A 26,025-nucleotide genomic window follows, 5' to 3' on the forward strand; every position below is an offset into this window, starting at 1 on the left:
TGTGAATGGCAATTATGCCATGATGAGATATTTGGACCCTTCTTGTAGCAATGGGAACTCATGGAAGACAGGTGAGGTGTGATGAGGTGTGCCCTCACTTCATTTGTGGATTATAAAGGATGGGCAGCTCTTCTATCTTAGAAAACATTGTGAGTTGGCTGGAGACTGAGCAGGGAAACTTGCTGGAGATGAAGGGATGAATTGTAGGTTGAAGAGGGAGTCAGAATGAATATCAGGGGTGGGGACCATGCACATGAGACTCCAGGAAAGGTGGAAAGGAAGAATGGAAAGAGAGGCAGTGTGGCGTATTGGAAAGAGGTCTTGGAATCTGATACAACTAGGTTTTGATTACTCTTTCATCCTTTAGCAGCTCTGTAACTTTAGGCAGATAACCTAACTTTTCTTCATCTTTGAAAGGTGGCTAATAATCCTTACTTCTCAGCATTTTGTTGTGAAGTTGAAGTGAGGTAACCTGTTTAAGGCAACTAGCTCCTCTTAGCTCACTTTTACTGTCCCCATAATTAGGGCAGGTGGGAAAGTCAGGACCCAGGGTGGAGGTCCAGAGTCGGGTCATCATGTACCCAAGGGCAGAGGGCAGGGATAGTCAGGGGAGCTGGGGACCAAGGAATGGGAAGAGGGCAGGGGAGGGAGTTCACAACCCAGGGAATCTCAGGGCCGGGCCCAGGCAGGAGCACATCTGCATGGATAACATTTCTCTGGAGCTTTCTTTTTTTCTGAAATTTTAAAACCACCTCTCCCTGGGCTGGCCCAGTGATGCAGCAATGTTCACACGTTCTGCTTCGGTCGCCCAGGGTTCGCTGGTTCAGATCCCGGGTGTGAACCTATGAACCACTTATCAAGCCATGCTGTGACAGGCGTCCCACATAAAAAATAGAAGAAGATGGGCACAGATGTTAGCTCAGGGCCAATCTTCCTCAGCAAAAAGAGGAGGATTGGTGGTGGATGTTAGCTAAGGGCTAATCTTCCTCAAAAACTAAATCAACTTCTCCCTGACCCATCAACTCAGGCCTTGCTGCAACTTCAAATGGTGGCCACTGGGGTCCATTTGGATGATGGAGCCTGACCTCACAATTTTAGACCTCTTACAACCAGGTGAAGTGGAAGCCAAGGGCTGCGTTTGGCAGGTGCACCTGCCTAGTACTAAGGAGTTTGTAACCAGCTACCTCCTTCCTTTCTTGCTTTCCTCTTATTTTTTAAACTCCCTTTCACTGACACATGTCTTGATTTTTTACAAAGTTATTTTGCATCTGTTAATTTCCTGTTCCAAGTGATATATGGTTGAGATCCATGACCTCTGAGGCTTCTTGCCATCCTGCGATGCTGGGACTGAAAGTCAAGTGGCATGCGGCACCTGCTTCGGAGCCGTCTTGGACAATCGCCATGTCAGAAGTTAATCTCATCCACCTCGGAATCTGCCTGTGTGGAGACACTGCCAGCCTCCAAAAACACTAAAACGGTACAGAAAACTGCATTTGACCCCTTGGGGAATCACTCATCTTCTCTGTGGAGACATTACCAAGCTCCAGAAATGTGAAAGTCATACACAATCTGCGTGTTTGACCTATTGGGAATCGCTCATTGGCACCTCCACATTCAAGAGTGCAGAGATAATTGAGATATACAATAAGGAGCTTGAGGCTACACCAAACCCTGAAGTATTTTCTTTTTTTGATGCTTAACCAGAATTTGTGGGTATTTAGTTGTCCTGTGTTCATTTATTTGGCAAACATTTGCCCAGTGCCTCCTAATACTCTGAAATTTATGGAATTGCAACTTTTTGTGGATCAGAGATGATAAAATAGCAGTGATTTTACATGGTGTGACCTAACATATGACAGGAGCCATGCCGGGAGCTGGAGATACAGCGATGAAACACAGCTTCTGGCCTGAAGGGGCTTACAGAGTCCGGGGGGAGGTGGACACATATAGTTGGAACACAAGTGATACAGGTTCTATTACAGATGTGTTCGGAGGGCGGCGTGTGATATACCCCAAGAGGGAGGGACTAAAGGGAAATCTTCCCACAGCAGCCTCCTGGGCTTTCGTTGTATATGGAATAGAGTTTTTGGTGAAGTTCTCAAAATTGACTAGCCAACAGGGATACACAATGTAGTGGCTTTGCACAGTGCCAGTTTTGCTTAAAGTCTAATCGCTATAATAAATCCTTTATTCTATAGCACTCACATGGCTCTGGCTTTCTGATTGTCCCCTGACTAATACACACAGTAAGTCTCAGTTCACCCTGTGTTTCATTGATTGTCAGTCTATATTTGATGACCATGTTAAATAGCAAAGAATCACATATTCGCAAATGCCAATATCTATGATGACAGCCCCTTGGCTGGACTTGGAGGCTGGCTGCGACACCCAGCTCCCCACTCAGCAAGTCGTGTTTCCAACTCTCACATTATGAAAGTTTAATGCAAGGCAGTGCCTTCTAGGGAGCTCCTGGCATTGATCTACGAGCTCTGCGTGTGTCGCTTCGCTGAATCCTTACAAACTATGAGGTTGGTACAAGGTTTATCCCTATTGTGTGACTTAGGAAACTGAGGCACAAAGTGATTAAGTAACCAGTACTCTGTATTATGTCTCAGAATGAAAGAGAATTGCTCCAGATTTCTCATTTTTCTTCCTTTTGCTAAATTTTCATTTGGAAACAGAGGTTCTTGCTCCACATCCCTTTAACTTCTGGCTATCTCCTCTGCCTTCGCCCGTCAGACACTCCATTCCCAAAGCCAAAGACGCAGGGCTCTGACCCTTCAAAAGTCTCTGAGGAGAAGGCTTGAACCCGAATGCAGCCCTGAGGGAGGGTCTTCTTGGGCCTGCTGCCCCTTCTCCGCTAGCACTGTGGGAGCCCAGCTGCTGCCAGACCGGGCCAGGCGGAGGGAGGGGCTCTAGCTTTCAGAAAATAGAACAGGAGCCTTGAGAGAGCGTAGGGAAGATGCAGGGCTAATGTTTCAGTCTGACGTTCAAGGGCTCCCATAGTCCCTCCCCAACTTGCCTTCCCAGGTTATTTCCCATCCCTCACTCCCAGAAACAACAAATGACTCCCAGTGAATGAATACATTGCCATTTCTGTGCCTTTGTACCCTTGTTTTCTGATGACTTCTGCTGACTCACCACTACTGACTTCAAGACCCAGCTAAAAGTCACCCTCTGAGATATCTTCCTCTAGGCCAGTGCACTTCGGATTTTAAGGTGCATGGAGCCCTTGTGCAAGGTCTCATTTGGAGGCCTTGCTAAATTGCAGATTTTAATTCAGTAGGTCTGAGGTGGGGCCTGAGACTCTGCATTTGTAATAAGCCCCTGGGAGATATAGATGCTATTGATCCGTGGACCGCACTTTGAGTAGCAAGACTGTAGACCTCATTTTCCCTTTAGTCCTTAAGAAAAACATTAGTCCTTTGGAAACTTAAGCCTGTAGAAGCTATTTTAAGGGAAACAAGATGTTTTGCACTGGCTCAAGCTAATTTGGCATTCAGCAATTGGCAAATTCTTTTGGTAGATATGTAGGGTGACCAATGTCCTGGTTTGCCTGGCACTGTGGGGTTTCCTGGGACATGGGATTTTCAGCACTAAAACCAAGAAAGTCCTGGGCAAACCAGGTGCGTTGGTCTCCATATCTCTGGTGAGAACAGGTGGGTGGGGGCTATATATCCCCTTCTTTACAGCCTCCACACCAGTTGAGGTCTTAGACAAAATTCGGCTACAGCTGTGAATGTTTATTTACCAGTAGGTACGAGAACAGTCCTACAACTGGTTCTTAAGGCTTTGGGGAGACCCATTCTCTGCCTTAGCACTAGCACTAGCGTGATATGTTCTCTCTGAAGTGGACATAAGGCTATTACAGTGACAGAACCAGCCAACCTTGCAGGTAGGTCTGTCACCGATTGGTTGCCCCGAAGAACTCAAGGGTGGGTTTGGAAGCATTTAACTGTGGTTCCAAATTATTTCATTTCCCTTTTGTTAAGAGGATGAAGTCACCAACCACCGTGAACCAGACCAAGTCTCACCGCAAGAGCTGCTCCTATGGCCTTTGCCTTATTTTTGATGCTAAGATCTCTCCAGGAGCTTAGGCCTTCCTAACCTAACCTGCAGTGTATGTGGAAGCGTGTTTTCCAACTGAGCCTGCACAAGCAAATACCCACATCTTCCTTTTGAATATTTATTCTCCACCCAAAATAAATATCCCTGCTTCCCTTTGTTCAGGGACATCATGACTGTGGAAATGATTCCTCATGGTCTCCTATTTGCCTCAAATATATTTTACCTTGTGAGACAGCTACTTCTGGTGGAGAGTCTGATTTAACTCGCCAGGAGGGAACCCACTTTGGTTTCTGTCACAGGTTCCAGTGAGAGCCTCTAGGGACCAAAGGAACACTAGACCTCAGGCACTGCACCAAAAATATTAGACTGCTTGTGGAATTTGCATGCTTCATTCAAGCACAAGCGATGGGCTTGGTTCTGCAGCCAGTGAGGAGCCCTCAGGGTTGCAGCAGAGTGCGCTTCCTCAGGGCTGTTGGGTTCAGCCAAGGGATCAACTCTGTGCCTTTCTCAGACTTAATTAGATTCAGGTTTTGTTAGTCTTTGTCATATTTTGCCTGGAGGATGAGTGGGAGGTCACCTGAAGAATTGACTACCGCTCAAAGATATTTTATTCCACATTGCAAAGTATCCTAGACAACATCCCCTTTAGCTCCCCTTGTTCTTGTTCAACACCAGGAAGAAAGAAGGGCACGGAAGTGGTTTCTCTGAGCTCTGAGGAGCACACAAAACAGCGAGACCCCTCCTGGGCTTCAGAGCAGCCAAATCGTGTGGGTCCCTGAGGCTGCACTGGGACAGCTGAGGGGTTTTTTCCTGAGGAGGAAGGAGCATCTCTTTCTGATTGAACCTTAGTCTCTTAAAAAAAATATGTTTTTTTAAACTTCTATTTGTTTACCTGGAAAAAAAGAAGAAAAAACAATCGAGACTTTCCTTGCCTCTAGGCCTCTCAGCAGAAACCTGCTGGGGGATGGGAGGCCAGGCTGCTGGGATGAACTTCTGTGAACAGCTTTTTCAGAGGAAGTGTTAGCGTTCGTGGGGCTCTCATCCTCCCTGTGGATTTGTACGCGGACCTCTGACACCCAGTCAGCAAAACAACTTCACCTTTCACCCACTTTCTTTGTTTTCCAGCTGTTTGGTTTGTGCTCTGTGTGCACACGTGAGCAATTCTTGATGATTTTGTTTGCTTATACCATTTCTTCCTCCACACAGAGAAAGAATAGAGGGCCTCAGTGAGGCTGTGGAAGTTAGGAGACCGGGGGGTTTGAATACGTCGCTGTTGGAAGGGACCGGAAGGGGCTCTAGAGACTGTGACAAAGACTCATCATTTCGGGATGAAGAAACTGAGACTCAGAGAGGAGAAATGGTTTGCTCGAGGCTGGCAAATGAGTGACTGGATTTGAAAGATTTTTTAATGCTCTCAATTAAAATTCACAGAGCTCAGCAATTCCGTATCAAACCTCAAGCAGATGCTTGAATTCTGGTCTTTGTGTCCTTGTGGAGTGGCCATAGGGCCACTGCTGGCCTCCTCGGGGGAGGGGGCAATCACCACTGTCCCAGAAAGTGGGGCGTCATTTAATGACTTCCTTGGGTGTAGGATATTTTTTACCAGAACTGTGTTTTGAACTCTCTCTTTCTGAGTACATTAATTTCAATGAGAATTATACTAATACTGATGAATTTTCATTGGGAAGCTATTTTTTGGAGCAACCTTTATTTAGCCTGATCAACTCACTGTAGGATGCCTAAGAACCTTTTATTTCAGCAAGGGATGAAGCCTCTCCGAAACATAACCCTCTTATTTGGGGCAGAATATCTTGTAGCTCTAACTGTTCCTCTGAACAAATTTAGGAAAATGCTGATCTGAGCTATGGAATAAAATTCTGAAAAGGTACATGTAAATTTAATTTTTTTCAATCAAATAATATTTTAAATATAATAGAGGAATTTACCACTCAAAAGCAACCAATGGGAAATATATTGCTGAGAAGAAACATTTATATAACATAAATCAATTTTTTATTAGTGTGTCTGTATATATACATATTATAAATCATTCTGGGAGGATGTATATAAATATCTTAATACATATTTTGTGTGTGGTTTTGGGAGAACTTTCATTTTTTATTTTGCTTGTCTGTATTTTCTAAATTTCTATGTTGAATAGTACCCCAACAGCAAAAAGTCTCAAAATAACCAATGATGAATCCTTTAGAAAAAAGAACAATGCTTTTGGTAGAGAGAATAAGAGAGAATTATACCCTCTGTCTTCTTTGTAAACCAGGGAGATACTGTCTCTCTCATCCTCTGTGAGAAATACGTAGCTAAAATATCATTTTCCTCCTTTCTCTGAGCAAACACCTACCGTAATACCTGCCTACATATCAGGTCTAATCTTCTCTGCCTTGTTGTTAAGACCCTGTGTAATCTGACCTCATTTTATCTCTCAGATAAAGGCTGATCCCAATCTGATAATACTCACTCCAGAAAGACTCATTTCTGGTCTCCAGTCCTCTTGTTCCCAAGCTCTTTTCTGCTTCAGTGTCTCTGTTTATTTTTTCCAGATTGGAATGTACTTTCTATCTCTCCGAACTCAAGGCCATTTGTTCTCTAAGACCCCATACTGATTTTTCCCTTTTCTGACTTCCTGTGGCAGTTCTAGTCTATACTATACCATTTAACATTTACTGATTGACTGTGCTTACCTAGTAGGCTCAGCCCTTGATACTGTGTGGCAGAGGGTAATGTAGCTTGCTGGCTGGAGGGTTTGGATACTTGGAAGACATGTTAAAAGGGAAGAAATAGCCAGGAATGAAACAGTGAGTTGGGATCCAGAGAAACAGACTGAGGAGGCATGAGCTGTTAGAGAGATGCTGGAGCAGGCAGAGGGCCAGGAGGCGTGGAAAAGCGTGGAGCAGGCAGTGCTTCTTGTTCCTCCCATGTTGGACTTGCTGTGGTCTGGCTAGGCTGCGGACTGACTGCCTCTACACACTGGCACCCTCTTTGAGAGAGCAAAGCGGGGAAGTCCGTAGGGGCATTCTGGAGAGCTCTATTTTTTCCATGCTGCCACATAGTCATTGCCACCAGAAGTCTAGGTTGCTTCAGACACTCTTTATAACTAATTAGAAGAAACTCAAGCTGGAAGTAGCTTAGACAAAAAACAAAAATTTGCTTGCTCATGGAATTCAATAACCAATCTAATAACCAAACTGCAGGAAGCATGGCTGCAACTTGGCCTCAGGAACAACTGGGTGCCTAGATGGATGTTGCCAAGAATCTCTTTTATCTTCCTGACGTCTGCTTCTCTCTGCATTTTAATCTTCTCTTCTGCAGACAGCGTTCCTCCCCATGGTTGTAAATGTAGCTACTAAAAGCTCCTAAAGTTTACCTCTTTCAACTTCTGCCGCCAAAGAGAGGCTGATTCTCTTATTCCAGTTGGAGAATCCAAGAAAGGGCTCTGATTGGCCCACCTTGGGTCAAGTGCTCACCCCTGACTAATCAAACGTGTGGGGGAAGACAAGGTGGCATAGGAAGATGCCATGTGGGTAGGGGTGGTGCGAGTAGTTCCCAGGAGGAGCGGGTTCTGGGCAGACAGTCCCACGGACGTCCAATATAATAGCACGGCAGCAACTTTGTGCACCATAATGCTCTGTATAGGCATGTTGGTTGTATGCTGGAAATCAGGGAGGAAGACCTATGGTTTAGCATACCACCCTTCCTGTTGTTAGAGCAAAATCAACAAGTGTTTATTGATTGTTGCTCCCTGGGGACTTGATAATTGTTGGACTAGCCTGCAATGCTGTACACTGTCATTTTTTTCTGCTATGTTAACTCTAGGACCTGCAGCTCTGTTCAGACACTCAACAAGCCTGACATTTCTCTGCCCTGCAAAGAACTGCTGATGACTTGCACTGTTATGTTGGCCTTAATGACTGCTGAATCACCTCATTTCCCAAAGGAAGAGTGTGAAGTCACCAACTCTGCCAGGTCACCCGCTGCCTTAAGCTCTGGGTGGAATGTTGCTGGAGAGAAATGTGAATGAGAAAAGGAGTCTGACACTTTCTTTTTGAGGAAGGCCATTAGCTCATCCTGGGAGAAGTATTAGCACAAAATGCTTAACTCTGGGTGGGTCTTCCCCAGCACTAGGGGGCACCAAAGTCAGTAAGTTCCTGGTTCATAAGGTTGGTGGAGAGTCCATGTTAGGAAATAAGATGAGGGATAAAGCTGTGAGGTAGGGAAGGCTGCGTGGCATGAAGACCCAGCCATGTCTAGGTGCCCTTGTTCCATCTCTGCTTGCTCCATTCTGGCTTCTGCTGGTTGATTTGGGCTCCTCAGCTGCCTACCCCTCCTTCTCCATTCTAATGCCACTGGGCTTTTGACCCACCACTCTTTCTTCAGGATTTATGCCTTTGCTTCTCTCTTCTGGCACAAAGATGTTTGTTGGGTTCTCCATTGGTCCCTTGACCTGTCCTTTGAGCCCTTTCTTTTTGTGACCTATTCCGGAGGTGGTTCATCCAGGTGACACTAGGCAGCCCAAGCTCCACATCCCTCCCTGGCACCTGGCTCCAAGCTCACTGGTGCAGCTCCCAAGTTTACTGGGTGGAGCTTCTTTCTTTGCTGGGTCCCGACAGTGCTCTATCGGACTTAATCCAGACTGTATTAGCATTGCCTGTTTACACATCACTGCCTCCTCTCTAGCCGGAGTCGGCCTCATCTCTGTGCCCTCAGCATCGGGCACAGAGCCTGGCACAGAGAAGGCTCAGCCATGATTGTCAAGGGATTTCAGACATGCTCACTGTTACCTCTGACTGTGGCCTGGACCTGCTTTTCCCTGCTCATCCTTTGGGTTCAGATGCAGTTTATCGCCACACTCTTCCATTCTCCTTTTCCACCTGCTTTCCTTCCTTCCTCTACGAGTCTGCCTGTGGTTAAGAATGTAGATCCCAGAATCAGATTATCTGGTTTTAAATCCTGGCTTTATTACTTATTAGCTGTGTGACTGTTGGCAAGTTACTTCACCTGTCTGTGCCTCAGTTTCTTCATTGGTTAAACGGGAATAATAGTAGGACCAAGCTCATAGGGCTGTTAGGAGGATTAAATGTGTTAATATGAGTAATGAGCTTGGAACAGCATGTGGTACATAACAAGCATTCTAGAAGAGTTAGCTGTTGTTATTGTTCTCTCCCTTCACTCTTCAGTCCAGTTAGGGTCATCCGACTTTGGCTAACCCCCAACCTGTCCTCTCCTTGCACTCAACTTTTATGCCTGAGTCTTAGCCTCTGTCTCACCCAGCCAAGTGTTTGCAAATACACATCTCTAATAGGCTAACGCTGAGCTGTAGCCCAGGAGACATCCAGCCTCATCTCTTCTAAGTGTCAGCATCCCCTCCTCTATTTGTGGTTCTTTCCTTGGGCCAAGTCCCAGCTCAAACCTTGCCTTTTTATCGTCTAATTAGGGGAGCTGTAGGAGTAAGGTTTATCTCGGCAACTAGACCAAAGGTTGGCAAACTTTTTTTGTAAGCACCAGATAGTAAATATTTTAGGCTTTGCAGGCCACTCAGTCTCTATCCGTCCTCCTCTTCCTTCTTCTTTATAATCCTTTAAAAATGTAAAAACCATCCTTAACTTGAAGGCGGTGTTAAAAGAGGTCACAAGCCACATGTGGCCCTCAGGCCGTAATTTGTGGACCCCTAACTTAGATAATAAGTTCCATGAGGGCAGGAACAAATCTGTCTTTCTCCCCCTCTAGTCTAGTGCTAGCCTAGCACGTGATAGGTCCTCTATTAGTACTTGTTGAACAAATGAATAAACAAATAGTGGGTTCAAGTGAATCTCTGGCTTCCAAATTTAAGAGAAAGAATCCCTGTGTGAGTGCTGTGGTGAACAGGAGGACCCCAGGGAAGGGTTCCGTTAAGTTGGCTCCTTGCTCTGTCTGCAGTTACCCAAGGGCACACGTGCTTTCCATAGAGTGTGCCTTAGCCTAAGTACGTACCTACACTTCCATCGCCTTCTTCCAGCTAGGAACAGAGGCTCTCTGAAGCCTCAGTTCTATAATAAACTATACCAGGGTGTGCTGGTAAATTTACAACCAGCTACCCAGCAAACAAGCAAACAAACAATCCCTAATTTACAGCATTTGCAAATTTGCATGGTGTCAATACTTCCACCATGGCCAATTTTATGCTACAAATGTGAAGCCGCTAAACTTGAAGCTGGGAAGAGATATGCACAATCAGCTCTTGGTAGCTGTAGCATACGATTAAACCATAGCCCCTTCGCTGCTCACTCCTGCAGGCCCAAGGACCACACACCTTCTGGGAGAAAACTTGAAAGAAACCTTACCTCCTGCAATGCCTGCCTCAGGATCAAGCTCTTCTCTGTGCTTTGGTGGATGGGTACCATTATCTTGCCCTTCCAGCCTTCCTGGATTTCAGCCTTTGCCTGCTTTGATCCCCAGCCCCTGACTGCTTATCTGACCCCCCGAATCCCTGGATTCTTGGAGAACACACATGGCCACACACTTCCTGACCCTCCCTGGCTTCCTGGCTGTCAGGTGTCTGACGTGCTTCTGAGCACAGAAAAGCACAGCCAGTCTACCTCCTGCAGTCTCTGGGTTTCCAGGCTGTGATCTGCTTTGGCCACTCCCTTCCAGTTCTCTCTGCACACCTCTCTCAGCTGCTATGAGGTTTACTCTCATCCTACTGAGTGGGAACTTAGTTCTTAGCTCAATTCTTTCCCTGTCTTGGCTCATGTCTAATTAGCACCATCTATCTGCTAAACCTGTACATAATTTTCACCTTCATTGATTCACACAAAAAATAATTACTGGGTACTTTCTGCGTGTCAGGCTCAGTCTAGGCACTGGGGATAACTCAGTGAACAAAATAGGTGAGGATTCTCTGCCCCTGGGGAGTTTATATTAAAGTGGGAGGAAACACAATAGGTGTGATAAATAATATGTTATAAAAGAAGGTGATAAGCATGATAGAAAAAGTGAGCAGGGAAAGACAGGTTGACAGTACTGATAGGATGCACTTGGTTAGCGTGGCCTCTTAGAGAAGGTGACATTTGAGCAAAGCCTTGAAAAACATTCCATGTGTCCTGTCCTCTCATACACAACATCTACTCATCGTCAACACTTAGTCCTCCAGGTATGCAGCTCACTTCAGCCTGAGAACTTCCAGGACTTCATGTTTCTCACAGAGGGACTATTTCCAGTAAGAGAGAGGCACAAGGTATTGTATGCATATGCTTAGGCTTTGGCATAGAAAACATGGCTTTGAATCCTTGCTCTATGGCCAGTTAGGCAGCTGTAGAGGTTTACCTAAGCTACTACACAATGAGTTTCTTGAGGGCAGGGACTGGCTCTATCTTGTTCACCCTACAGCCCCCGTGCCTGGCATAGTAGTATCTGGACTCTATTAATACTTGTTAAATGAATGAGTTCAAAGTTAAGTCTTTGGTTTGCTTATTAGCCCTATTGTCCTGGGAAAATTCCTTTCTGAGCTTTTAATTCCTTATATGTAAAATGGGGGTGTTATTAATGATAATACCAGTGCTCACCTCATAGTGTTGCTGGGTGGGTTAAATTGTAATACTTTATAATACATGTAGAGCACGTGGACAGTGCCTAGCACACAATCATTATTTACTCAATAAATGTTAGGAATGGTCACCGTTGTTAGAGTCAGCATACAGAATTAATGTTCTCCAACTTAAGAGACACCATTATGGAGAGATTTCTTGCTTCCTCAATAACTTGGTCCCTCAAACAAGCCTGCACAGTGCCTGTTGTAACCTCTGAGGGAGTGTGAGAGGTGTGCATGGGGTAGACAATGGGTAGGATGGGGCCTGGAGGAGCCTGCGGCAGAGAGAGGCCAGGTAGCAGGACTGAGGGGCTCCCTGAGCACTGTGGCCAGGGCAGAGGCTGTTGTATAGATAGGCAGGCATTCAGCTAGAGTTGGGAAGTGGAACTGCAACGTCCAGATAATAACACAGAGGAGGGGATGAATGGAACGTTGGCTGAGGTTAAAGAGAGTGGTTGTTATTAGGGCGTGGGCATCACCGCTGGGGTCTGGACACAAGGCCTAGACCCTGTGTCCTACGTCAGGATCTTTCTCTGTGTTAAAGTGTCCTCTCAGCCCAAATTGCCTGGCTTTCCCAGCAGGCCCCAGTGTCTGCTGAGCCGACTCTCTTGCCTCTTTGATTGTCTCCCATCTGGTCTCCTAGGTTTGTCTCCCATGAAGCAGTCGGCCTGGATGAGGACCCCTGCTGTCTCTATGGGCACGGTCAGGGGCATCACTTGCTAACTCATTAGGAGTGTACGCACCGCTGTAGCCATTCACAGAGTGGACAGAGTCGTTGAACGCTTCACACAGAAGCAGCATCCTGACCAAACAGGCCCGGGCGGTAGGAGGCCTCTCTTCCCACTGGGCTTCTGGCTGGAAGCAGACGTTTTATGGAAGTCACTTGCCAGCCAGATAGTTGATAACATTTGTTTAGGATCCGCTGCACGTCTGTCCCTGTGATGAGGGAGACAGCATTTCAATGCAGAAGAGATAAAGATCCTCATCAGAATCTCTGATTATTTCCTGAGGATTAATTCTTGGAAGTGGCTTTACTTTTCCAAGGGGTAAGAACACTTTTGAGGCTCTTAATACCTATTGCCATCTTGCCTTCCAAAAAGGATGTACCGATTCATGTGCCTACCTGTTGCATTTGATTGTGCCCATTTTATCATACCTTTGCCAGTACTGGGTATTATTAAAAGTTTCTAAATATATATAATGGAGAGGCAAAATGGCATTTCTTTGATTAAATCTTTATTTTTTATTAACAGGGAGGTTGAACATTTAAAAATGTTTGTTTGCTATGGGGATAATACTTGGTATTCTCTGCACGGTGGGTCTGGAGGAATATTGACGATATTTTTTTGGCTGAATTTTATTTATGCTATATATATTTTAAAATCTATACAGTAAAATTTACTTTTGTTGTTGTATAGTTTTATGATTTCGACAAATACACAGAATCATGTAACTACTAACACAGTCAGAATATAAACAGTTTTCTCCCCAAAATTCCCTCATGCTACCTCTTTGTAGCCAACTCTTAGCCCCTGGCAACCCTGATCTATTCTATGCCCCTATACTTTTGCCTTTTCCAGAATGACATAACAATGTATTTAATACAGCAAAATTTTTTTTTTTAAGATTTTATTTTTTTCCTTTTTCTCCCCAAAGCCCCCTAGTACATAGTTGTATATTCTTCATTGTGGGTCCTTCTAGTTGTGGCATGTGGGACGCTGCCTTAGCCTGGTTTGATGAGCAGTGCCATGTCCGCACCCAGGATTCGAACCAATGAAACACTGGGCCGCCTGCAGCGAAGCGTGCAAACTTAACCACTCGGCCACGGGGCCAGCCCCTAGAGCAAAAATTTTTAATTTTAAGTCCAATTTATCAATATTTTTCTTTTTTTTTTTTTTAAAGATTTTATTTTTTTCCTTTTTCTCCCCAAAGCCCCCTAGTACATAGTTGTATATTCTTCGTTGTGGGTCCTTCTAGTTGTGGCATGTGGGACGCTGCCTCAGCGTGGTCTGATGAGCAGTGTCATGTCCACGCCCAGGATTCGAACCAACGAAACACTGGGCCGCCTGCAGCGGAGCGCGCGAACCTAACCGCTCGGCCACGGGGCCAGCCCTCAATATTTTTCTTTTATATATTGTGCTTTGTTGACCTACTAAGAACTTTTTGCCTCACCTAGGGTCACAAATATTTTCTCCTATATTTTCTTCTAAAAGTCTTCTAACTTTACATTTTGCATTTATATCTATAATCCATTTTGTTAAATTTTGTATAAGGTGTGAGATGTTGGGCAAGATTCATGGTTTTGTATACTGATGTTCAGTTGTTCTGGCACATTGTTAAAATGTCTACCCTTTTTCTACTTATTTGTCTTTTCACCTCTGTCAATAATCAGTTGACCATATGTGTTTTCCTGGCCTCTCTATTCTGTTCCATTGATCTATCTATCCTATCCCCAATACCGCATGGTCTTGATTATAGTAAGTTCCTATATTTTACCTCTTCCAGAATGGCATATAAGTGGGATCATACGGTATATAAAAATTTGAATCTGGCTTGTTTCACTTAGAATAATGAGCACCTTTGAGGTTCAGCCAAGTTGCTGTGTACTTCAATCTTACCTTCATTTTTATTGCTCAATAATATTTCATTGTATGGATGTACTAGAGATTATTTAACCATTCACTTGCTGTTCTTCTTCAAAGTTGGTTTGGCTATTCTACTTCCTTTGCCTTTTTTAGAATCAGTTTGTAAATATCTGTAAAACTTGCTCCCTTGATTGGAATAACGTTGGGATTTCTATAAGTCTAGAGACCACTTTGGGGAGAATTGATATATTAACAATATTGAATCTTCCAATCTATGAACATGGTATATATTTCCAGGTATTTAACTCTTTTAAAATTTCTTTCATCAGTGTTTTATAGTTTTTAGCTTATACCTAAGTATTTCAGGTTTTGGAATTGTCAATGGTACTGTTTTTAAAATTTCAGCTTCAAATTGTTCATTGCTAGCATAAAGAAATACAATTGATCCTTTATATATTGACCTGTTCCTGATTTTGCCCTCTTAAGAGGCCATCTGCCAGATAAAGAAGTCCAGGCTATTCTGGTGGAGAGAGGCCCTGGAGTATGAGAGGCCACCTTACGAAGAACTGAGGTGTCCCAGCTGACAGCCAGCACCCACTGCCAGACGTGTGAGTGAAGCCATCTTTGATGATCTAGTGCCAGCTGAGCTGCTAGCTGAATGTAGCTGCATGAGTGAACCTGCTGACAGGACATGGAGCTGAAGAACTGCCCATCTGAGCCCAGCCAACCCCCAAAATGGTACGTCTTTGTTGTTTTAAGCCACTAAGTTTCGGGACAGTTTGTCATAGAGCAAAAGACAACTGATATAGGGCTTAGCAACAGTTCACTCACCAAACCCTGGGCTCCATGGCCATGAATGCTGGGCTTTGATATTTCTTCCTGACTCTCCTTGTTGCCAGTCAGACTAAGGCCTTGTGTCACCAGGGAGAGCAGCTGACAGCCTAGTCACAGCTCTGCCGCTTGCCCACTTACTCTGCAGTGCTGTAGTCCAAATGGTCTGCATGTTTGCCTGAACTCATGTTTGGCCAATGAGAGGCCTCTGCCAGCCTTACTGTGCTGACTCTGGCTGCCGACTGCTTGCTCACTCGGCTGACAACTGCCTGCCTGCGTAGCTCCCTCGGTTCCTACCACAATGCCCTTTCTCTGGCCTGATTGAAAGCCCCGGGACTTTCATTTGTAGCACCTCCTTCCTACCTCCTGCTGTGAGTTTCTCTCTCTGTGGGGCCTGTTTCACGTCGCTACAAGTGGATCAGTATTCCTCAGGCCTGAAACCCCAGCTAGAGTTCCAAGAGTAGGTAGCTGTATAAACCTGACCTAGAACCTGCAGAGTGGTTGGATTTTATTACCTGTTCAATAAGAAGACTTGGAAGCATGGAGATACATTAATTAGTTAAAAAAAAAAGGTAAGTCTTGGCAAACACGTCCTGGCCTGTCCTTACTGGCTGTGCAATCTGGGACAAGTTCTTAAGCTCCCGTAAACCACATTTTCTTCACTTGTGAAATAGGGATCATCATCCTTGGTAAGATGATGCGTATGCATTGCTAAGCATCACGCCTGGCACATAGCAACTGCTTAATGGTAGTAGTTATTGTAATTACCATTGAAAGTCAGAGATAGAAGGGGCCCTTTGTTGTTAGTGCAGTGGAGTTGATTCTGACTCCTAGCGACCCTGTAGACAGCAGAGCGGAGCCCTGCCCGGTCTTTTGTGCCATCCTCTCACCTTCCAGTGTTCTATCAGACAATGCTCCACTGCTATTCATAGGATTTTCATGGCCACTTTTTCCCGAAGTGGGTGGCCAAGTCCTTCTTCCTAGTCTGTCTTAGTCTGGAGGCTCCGCTGACCTGTTCACCATGGGTGGCCCTGCTGGTATATGAAATACTGGTGGCATAGCTTTCAGCAGCACAGCAGCACACTGCTACCACAGCATGACAACTGACAGATGGAAGGTGTGGTTCCCCGACCAGGAAACAAACCCAGGCCCCGGAGACAAGAGCACGGAATCTTAACCACTAGACCACCAGAGCTGGCTAGAAGGGGCCCTTAGAGATTATTTAATCCAAGACCCACATTTTTTAGCAGGAGAAAGTGAGGCCCAGAGAGACTGAGTGACTTGCCCAAGGTCACCACAGTTCATTAGTAATTGAGCAAGGACTAGAACACTCATTTCCCAACCTCTAATCTCATGCTTTTCCCACTGCACCACGATTCTTTGGTTTAGGAGGTCCTGGAGAAAACAAAAAAGGAAAGGAAGAAATTGCCAGCTACTAAGAGCTGACTTTATTGGTGATTTTATATATACCATGTTATTTTATCCTCATAATAATTCTATAAATTACTATCTCCACTTTCTAGATGAAGACTCTGGGGCTTGGAGAAATTAAAATCTTGCCTAAAGGTCTCATGGACAGTGGAATGGGGGCTCCAACCCAGGCGTGTCTGCCTCTAAGACCAGCCCACACTCTCCCACCCTGGGTCAGGCTGGGGAGCCTGAGAACCACAGAGAAGAAGCGTTTCTGCAGGGCCTGGCACCACCCTGGCTGCAGCTCTTCTCAATCTTCAGATGCAATAGCTGGTCTGCACGCAAGAGCCTTTTATCTTTCCTTCTATGCAATCCTTTTAACTGAGACCCAGTGGCCAAAGCTTAACTGTAATTCTGCAAAACTGGCGGCGAGAGGCCTGGCTGGGGCTTGGGCCGCTCACCCCAAACGTGATGTGCACAGAGAGTGGGGCTAACATTGTTTAGCTCTCTGCTCAGCAGTGCCCGGCCAAGCCTCCCGGTCTAAATTGAGCCCTTAATCGTTTTCCTGGCATTTGCTCAGACAGGATTTTATTTTCTAGTAATAAAAGCTCCCACACTGTAGAAAAAAAAAAAATCTGCCTTTTTTTCTAGCTTTTGTGAATGCTTTGCCACCTGTCCTTTTTTCCCTCTTGTTTTTGTGCTTGGGGCAGAACCAGGTTGTTTTGTGCCTGCTGTCAAGTTTTGGGGAGCTCTGCGTGGGCAGAGAAAGGCACTCCCATTGACGTGCCTCTGCTCATTGCCGGCGGCCTCCCATCTCATGGACTGACAGGTTTAATCCTACAGGCTTGACTTCCGGGGCTGCAGGTGGCACAAGGAAGCCAGTCCCGAGGGAAGATGGTCCTGGGGAAAGACAGAGGAAGTCAGTCATGGAGGGCCTCCCACCTAAGCAGTTCTTGATGGCTTAGAACTTCCCATGGCTCCCCAGTGCCTGCAGAATCAAGTGCACACCTTCTAAGATGCTATTCAGACCCACCCACCTCCTCAGCCTCTTTTCATTGGTGAAAAAGAAAAAAAAAACATAGATATCTAAAAAAGTAAATAGGAAACTCACCAGAATCTTCACCACTGGAACCAATGCTAATATGTCGGTGTTTATCTTTCTAGGCCTATGTGTAAATAGATGTATTTTTTAAATTTTGGGGGCCTTTTCAGTTCCAATTTGCCTTTCTAGACTTATATTTTGACAAGTCCCACAGTGCACTAATCATTGTCTACACAGAGTTCACCTTCTATAAATATGTCATGCGCTTTCACATTTTTAAGACTCTGTACCTGCTATTCTCTCTGCCTGAAATGCCCTTTCACATTGCCTGGCACATAGTAAGCCCTGACAAAGTTAGCTATTCCTCGTTACTTCCTTTCCTGCCTGGTGAGCTCCTGTTTACTATTTCAAACTCCACTGAAATAACTCCACCTCTATGACACCCCACTTTCTCCCCAAACCTACACTTGTCCACTCACCAATCAGCCACTCATAACCCATTTTGGGACCTATGGGTTTGACACTTCCCGCCCCAACCTGTCCTAAGACTGAGTTCTTCCAAGGCAGTCAGGGGCCATGTCTCTTTTACTCAGGACCTTGATTGGCACCCAGTATGGGCCAGGGAAATGGGCATCAACTCTGTCAGAGACAGCAATTTGCTGGATGAAGCTGAGCCAAGGCATACTGCAGGGACCCAGATACTGCTGGACTGGTCAGGGTGGCCTGTGAGCTGGCATTTGCACAGAGATCCCAAAGTGCTGAGGAGACCTCTGTTGTTTGCTGGGCTCCTCCCTGTCTGGCAAGAGCCAACCTTCAACCTCAGAGAGCCTTATAGTGCCAGAGAGCTATCTTGGCAGAAGTTGGATGAATTATTTACTCTCTCCTTGCTGAGTGAATGCAGGCGTCTGTGTGGTATGTACAATGCTGGGCACGTCCAAGGTACCTCTCCAGATGCTTGGGCCAGAATTCTAGATTTAATGGGGGCGGGCTGCAAGGAAAGAGCAAAACCCAGCATCCCCACACTTGGCCAGACCTCCTGCAGTATCTTTAGAGTGGATGCATTTTGTTTTCTGTGACTCACCTTTGCCCCCAGCTCCCTGCACTGCCTCCTACCTCCATCTCCACTTAAAAGGGACATTTTACATTTCTTGCTGGCACACAGTTGTTGTTTCTGTCCTTTCTTTTGCCACCCCACCGTGCAGCTCCTGTATCATAATCTTACACATCCTTCCACCTGCCCTTCCCTCTTCTTCCAGACTTGGAAACAGTGAGCTGAGAGCCGGGAGGCGTGGTTTACTGAATGCTGTGGCTGATTTGAGCAGCATTTGTTGGAAGCACGAGTTGGGTGCTTTCCAATGCCTTGGCTCACTTTGGGTGGTCTTCATCAGGAAAAGGGGCTTCTAGCCTTGCTGGATAACATACCTTCATTCTCAGACTTCCTGAGAATGAAACAATGAAGCAATAGAAGTGACTAGAAACAGCATCTAATGGCACCTGAACTCACATGGCATTGAACACTCAGCCTGACCTCATAATGATGTGACTTGAACTTCTCCAGGCCTCACCAACCTGTGAGTATCACTATGGGTGTCATATTAGGGGCAGTGGCCTATGTTTTGCTGACTCCTGCCTCTGAGACTTCATCTCCCAGGAGCATTTCATGGCTGCTCATGAGTACTCCTCTCTTTCTTCCTCTCACACCCATACTGGCAATATCTCTGATCACCTGGCAGCTTGGCAGCGGTGGGTGCCTTATATGCTCATGTCCGCACCAAGAACACTTTCCTCCCATGTGGAAACTCCCCAGGTGACTAGGGCAGCATTGAATGCTCTGGAGTTCTCCCTGTGCTGGGAAGAACACTCCCCACTTCACTCCTCCCCACCTGTACCCTCCAGTGCCCTCACCCCCCACCCCTGCTCCCTCCCTGTTTTGCATCTTGGTCGGTCATTAGGCCCTAAAGTGGCAATGCCCCTGGTGGAAACAGCTCCCTCAGCTTCCGCATGGAGCCCCTCTCTCTGCTGAGTTCTGACTCCTGGCCCTGGTGCCAGCTGGGCATAGATGTCTGAAGCTTCCTGCCCTCTTTGTCTCTTTTTCTGGCATATGAGCAAAACCACTTCCTCATCCTCACTTGGAGTGACTCCCCATGGCCTTGTACCAGTTCATCAAACACACCAGGCAGGGCTGAAACCAGTTTAGGCTCAAGTTGGGACCCCATTAAAATGGTAAATGCTTTTTCTCTTCTCTCCAGTTACAAAACACTTTCACATACATTATTTCACTTAATTCTTGAAAGAGCCCTTTGAAGAATGTGTTGTCTTTATTCTCACTTTATGTCCCCGTAAAGTTCAGGCAGGTTAGGAAAGGTGGACATGGCCACTTATTTAGTAAGTGACAGAGTTAGGAGTTTTCACTCCTGTGTATGGAGTCCTGGGCTCCCTCTGTTATAGGACCACAATGCCCAAGACTTAAGGATAGTTGAAGGGGATAAACTGAAAATGGCCTCTACTTCAGACCTGGAGTTAGTTGCAGTTGGCACCATGCAGAGGCTATTGAAATCTTTGATAGAGCAATGGCTAGAATTGTGCTGTCTGGGCAAAAATGACTATGATCTCTTCCCAAGAAGCTTTTGAGACTTTTCTGTTTTTTTGATTGGCTTCATTTTTCATCTGTGCTCCACAGCATTTGGCTAAGACTTATCATCTAATTATTTTTGTAGGTCTCTTATGCTTGCTGTACTGTTGGATACTTGAGGGTAGACATCACGTCTTTGGCGTCTTTGCATGTCAAAGCAAGAGCTATGCATATAGTAGGTGTTCAATAAATGTTGGTGGAATGAATTACTATTTCTTAATTTCACCCCCTTATATTTCCAAGTGGGCAACTCAATTGTAGCCATTTCTTTCCCGTTAGCACCTCTATCAGAGGGCGGGCAAGGTGCATGAATAGCAGAATAACTCAAACCTATTGGTTTCCTGCCCCAATTTCCATGTCTGAGTCCAAACCAATTCAGGTACAAAGTAGATCAACCACCTCAGTGCCACTGGTAGGACTTGGTGGCCAGTCATCCACCTGAACTTGGGGTTTGATCGATTAGTAGCATGTTTTTCCAAGCGAAGTCTGTCCCCTTCCCTGTCTGTTGTTGGCCCAAGCCACAGATCTGGCTTAACTCAGTCTCTAGATCTCCTGCCCAAAGTCACTGTCCCCTTTTGGGGACATTCAGGGACATTGGCCCTGAATTCAGCCTGGAGTGGACCCTGACATCCTATGTAGCACTTTCCAACCCTTCTCCCTGGGATAGGAACCTGGATCTGTATGCCAGTTATTGCCGTACATGGACAATTTGACTACAAATAACCTCCCACCTGTCTGCCTGCCTGACTGGGGAGGACAGACAGGATGCTTAAACTCTTCTCCATTGTGCTCCCCTCATTTGATTGGCCCAGTTGCTTCAATCATGCTTGGGCTTGCTGTGCCCTTTGGCCATTGTGCCTCACTCATCTGGCTGCCAGTCTGGTATTTACTTTTGCATCTGGGCTGTTCCCTCTGCTAAAGATCTGCTGTGTACATCCAGGGCCAGAATTTTGCTTTGTCCTCTCTGCCTGCTCTGCATGGCTGTGAGATGCCCACAGTGCCTTGTGCATACCCAAGCTAAAAATCCAGTTGGTTTCATCTTATTGTGCTGTTTAAGAGGTTTGGTGTGGAAGAAAGTTGGAAACTAATTAGATAAACTAAGGATTAACGGTTGGAGTAATTTTTATTGATTTATCCTGTCTCTGTTATTACCAATTTTCTTGCCCACATTCAGCCATATTCCAAATATTGCCTCCTAGGAAACTAATATCGTTGTTCTAACTCATGTCAGATATACCCCAGTTATAAGGGTCTAGGTTCCTTTGGGGCGGGGTCACACTTCACTGGGCTGGGTCTCCTGAACAGTCTGGGAAAATACACCTTGACAATCACCATTTGTGGACTCTTTTAACATACGTGTTGCAAAAGATTTAGTCATACTTTTCTTAAAATAGCAGTAAGCTGCAGTAGCATCTTTTTAAAAAGAGTGATACACGTTGGAGCAAATAAATTAATGTTTCTATCTAGAAAAACGGGCAAGGGGATGCAAAGTGAAGAGGAGTGTGGGAGAACCATGTCACAATTTGACAGTAGATCAGAGTCAGGACCTCAGTCTTTAGGGGGAAAAAAAAGCATTTGGTTTGACAGATATCACCATAATTAAGTATTATTGCTCCATAAGGAGGCTGAGGAACTGAATAGCTCAAGACTTCCAAAAGCCACCTCAATTCTATGAGATATCTCCACTTGGGTTTCTTGATAGACATTTCATATTTTCTAACAGATATTTCGAATCCGACTTGTCCCAAACAGAACTTCTGACTGTTGCTCCTTTCCCCTCTCCTCTCATTTCCCATCCCTCTTTCAAACCTGCTTCACTCAAAACCATCATCATTTTAGTGCATGACAGCTCTCTCCTCTCAGTTGTTCAAGTTCCAAACCTTGAACTCATCCTTAACTCTTCTCTTTCTTTCACACCTCGTATCCCATCTATCACAAATCTGTGAGCTCCACTTTCAGAATAAATTGAGAATCTGACCATTTCCCACCATCTCTATTTTTACTTCCCTGGTCGTAACTATCATTGTCTTTCACTTGGGGTACAGAAATAGCCTCCTGATAGGTCCCTCTGGTTCTACCATGGCGCCCTCTTTTTCTCTCCCTCCAGTTTATTCTCAACACAGTTTTGGGTTTCAGCCATGCCTCTTAAATCTGCTGTGGCTCCTCGATTTACTCAGAGTTAAAGCCAAAGTCTTCATCATGGCCTCCAGGGGCTTCAGGCCCTCAATTTCCTCTCTGATCTCATCTCATCACTTTCTCTGTTGTTTACTCCATTCTAGCCATGACGACCTTGCTGTTTCTCAAATATGTTCGATATCTCTCTGCCTCAAGGCCTTTGCACTGGCTGTGCCCTCTTCCTGGAATGTTCTTTTCCCAGAAATCTGATATCAGCTTGATCAACTCTCTCTCATTCTATGAGTCATTTCTTAAATGTTACCTTCTCAATGAAGCCTACCAGGACCACCCATTTTAATACTGCCCCCTGCCCTATGTATGCTAATCCTTCCTACCCTGTTCTACTTCTTTCCTCATTGTACCTATCACCTTCTAAAATACTATGATGATTTACTTATTATGTCTAAGCTTTTAGCACAGAGTTTTGCCCAGAGTAGGTTCTCAACAAAGGTTAGTTCTTGTTTTTGTCAGAGTTGATGACTTAAAAAAATCTTTTAATTTAGATTTGCTTAACAAAATGTAAAACTCTCTTAAGCACTGTCTTTTTGTTTCATTATTGAGATGAGATTCACATAATAGATAATCAGCCTTTTTAAAGTGAACAATTCGATGGAATTTAATAAATTCACAATGTTGTACTTTTGGTCATATGTTTATGTTTTGTATAGCTACTTCAATAATATATTTGAATCAGTATTACCTTTAAATATGATCTTCCAGCAATTTCTTTTGCCCCTCAAATTTAAAGCCAAAGAATGAAACCACAGTGACAGCATAGATTGTCGGACCTCTTGACTATTTTGGAGGAGAGAAATCTCAAACCAGGAAGCCTAGATATAGAGTTAAAAATAAATTTCTCCATGTGTATAGGCCTTAAGAAACCAAACCAACTTTCTGTGGAGTTCAGTGGTTTTGTTAATTGTTTCAAGATGTTGGGTGTTTTAAAGTATGTTGTAAAAGCCCTGCATGATGACAAAACAAACTCATTAGCCAGTCCTTCCCCATTGGGATTTTACTTAAGAATATAAAATGTAAAAGGTCGGGGTAAGACAGTCTTAAACTGTAAATTTAAGCCCATTGTAATCAGAAAAGGGAAAAAATAAGATAATATTGATATATCTCTGCTTTGTTGAGCCGGATCTGGGAACCGTACATCTCACTCCCTTCCTTCTCTGCTTGTCCCTTTAGAGTGCTATAAAGTTAATTCAAGGAAATTCCTAGAAGAATACACAAGAAATTAACAGTTTTTGCCTCTGTAGAGGGGCTCTAGCCGTGGTAGGAGGAAAACTCATTGTATAATTACGTAATATACCTTTGTGTACTGTTTGAATTTTTACCCTAGGCATGTATTACTGTTTCAGTAAGAAAAACAACAAAAATCTAAACTTTTGTTTAATTATTTCTCTGAGTACCACATCATTTTGGGCATTTATTAGTCAGGACTCTTTAAAGTGATGGAAGTGCATTTAAACTAGTCTCCACAGACAAGGGAGGTGGTTTACTGGATCACAGAGCAGGGATGGAATAGTTCACAGAACTGAAGGAAGAGCTGTAAGAATCAGGGCTTCTGGGGCTAGAACTAAGGTCTCCATACAACCAGGCATTCTTTCTCCTGCTCTTGTTATCATCTTTACTTGCATTTGCTCCTCTTTGCATATTGGTGTTGTTCTCTCCTACTTTTCCATGTGGACATGGCTGCTGGTAGTCCTAGCTTAGGAACCTCAGAGAAAAGAAAGAAATACCTTTCTCCCACAGTCTGTATTTCAATCTTGATGAAGAATTCTATTTGGTTTTTCTTGTGTCCTGTGCTGCACTTTGAACCATTGCTACTGCCAGAAGAATTGGTTATACATGGATCATTCACCCAGCACATGGAATCTTTTACCAGAAGGGACATGTGAAAGATTCCTGGGAGGAAAAATATGTTACCACAGTCTACTATGATCTACCCCTGACCACTCAGTCTAATACAAACTCTTCCCTTATAAATAATATTCCAAGAACGATCCAGGCCAAAAATAACATGGCCATCATACAGATCCCTAAAATATACTCACCCCCTCCCCAAAGCACAAACAATTCGTAGTCTATCAGCTAATTTAGCTCCAAGTCCAAATCTCTGAGCGATCTTCCTTCTTCTCAGGCAGCTTTGAATGCGACTTCTCTTGATTCAACAACCCATGTCTAATTGAGGAATGTCGTACTCACAATGAAAAACTCCAATGTAGAAAAGAGAAAAAAGGGAACACAGTATGCAGTGACAATTTTTCTGTGGTAAACATTACCTCCTACTGAACAGGGATAGTAAAGATTCACCTCTCTGGCAAAAGAATGAGTTTCTTAGACACACAATATGGTAGCTTCAGGTTCTTCCAACTAGAAGGAATCTTATGAAAGTGAAGTACTTCCGCAAGGCCAAGAGGTCAAGCTTTCTCAGTCTCTCTGGTTCCTCTCAGATACTCCCATTGCAATAGCTAGAACTCTAGCCTGTTTCAGTAGAAGTGTTTGTGTTAGTGGAGCTGAGACGACTGCCTGCACCAGAAAGGGCTTTGCCATAAGGTAACCCACGTTTATTTGTTTAATCTGTATTAAAAAAGAAACCCAGAATTTTTGGCTTTATTTTGAATTAGAAGGAATCGTTCAACTCATTTTTGAGTGGTGGACACCTTCCCGCAAATAGGATATATATACCTCTCCCTTCCTCTCTAGGAAGTAGAGATTTAGGAAACAGCATTTTGAAGACTGTTGTTTCAAAAGTGCTTTCATGCTTTTGAGGAAGGGTGAAGGTGCTTTTTGTTATTGATTTCTTACCTTTCTTACCCTGCTTTGATTTTCCATTGGCCATGAAAGTTCTTTCTGACGATCCTGAGTCTAGTCATTAAGGCCTTTAGTGAGGGGAAAGAGGGAATAAGCCTTCAGATGTGAGAGGATGAAAGGGATGTGGTGAGAAAGTAAGAAGGGCCCTTGACCCAGAGTCAGAAAAGTGGTTCAAGAGTGGGGCCACCACTTGAAAAATTTGGACGAGTGAGTTGAGAGGACTCCTGTGATGGGCCTTGTCTTTGTGCCCTAGAGTCATATTGGATCAGAAAACTTGCCAGCTAACTGCGCAGTTTTCACAGGATTAAAAGCCTTACATTACCTATCCCCAGGACTTGTGAAGATCAAGTGTTCACTCTTCCTGAAACCTGGATCATTTGACATCAGACATCCTCAAAAGCTTTCCTTCTGGCAGAAGCAATGCCCAGCCTACCTGCTTATACTGTAAATCTATTTCTGTCACTGGCTAACTACCCCTTATAGTGTTTCTACTAAAATTATTAGACTAAAGGGGACCCTTAGACTCTCGGAGAAGTTGTGGGGAGGAGTTTCCGTACCAGAGCCCCCAAGCTGGGATAGCAATAAATGGATCTATTTCAAGTCAGGCAACCTGGAACTGAGGTTTTTCTTTCCTCTTTCTAAGGACACTTTGCTTAAGGTTGCATGGAGACTCCTCTGAGCGTTTGTTGTTTGCAACTCCTTTTCCCAGGACCAAGTTATTTTCTATTAGAGGCTATTTGGTTGCAAGGAAAAGAAATACTCAAGTTAACTAAAGCAAAATGGTATGTTTATTATATGATTACAAAATCCCATGTCCTGGACAGTGAGGCAATGTTATAGATGTTCATGGAGAAGAAATTAAGTATAGCTGGGCCTTAGAGGGTCT

General features: G+C 44.6%; 2 long non-coding RNA genes across 2 annotated transcripts in view; one reads left to right on the forward strand and one right to left on the reverse strand.

Annotated features, from left to right (window-relative positions):
* Positions 1–26,025, reverse strand: part of LOC139046363 (uncharacterized) — a 122,605-nt gene that overhangs the window by 24,867 nt on the left and 71,713 nt on the right. The gene's annotated exons all lie outside the window — the stretch shown is intronic.
* LOC123289552 (uncharacterized) overlaps positions 1–26,025 on the forward strand; it is a 52,825-nt gene that overhangs the window by 5,083 nt on the left and 21,717 nt on the right. The window contains exon 2 of the long non-coding RNA XR_011506569.1: positions 14,719–14,970. This is a non-coding gene — a long non-coding RNA (uncharacterized lncRNA). The remainder of the gene's footprint in view (positions 1–14,718; positions 14,971–26,025) is intronic.

The sequence above is a fragment of the Equus asinus genome, chromosome 10 (assembly GCF_041296235.1).
Source record: "Equus asinus isolate D_3611 breed Donkey chromosome 10, EquAss-T2T_v2, whole genome shotgun sequence".
Taxonomy (NCBI): Eukaryota; Metazoa; Chordata; class Mammalia; order Perissodactyla; family Equidae; genus Equus; species Equus asinus.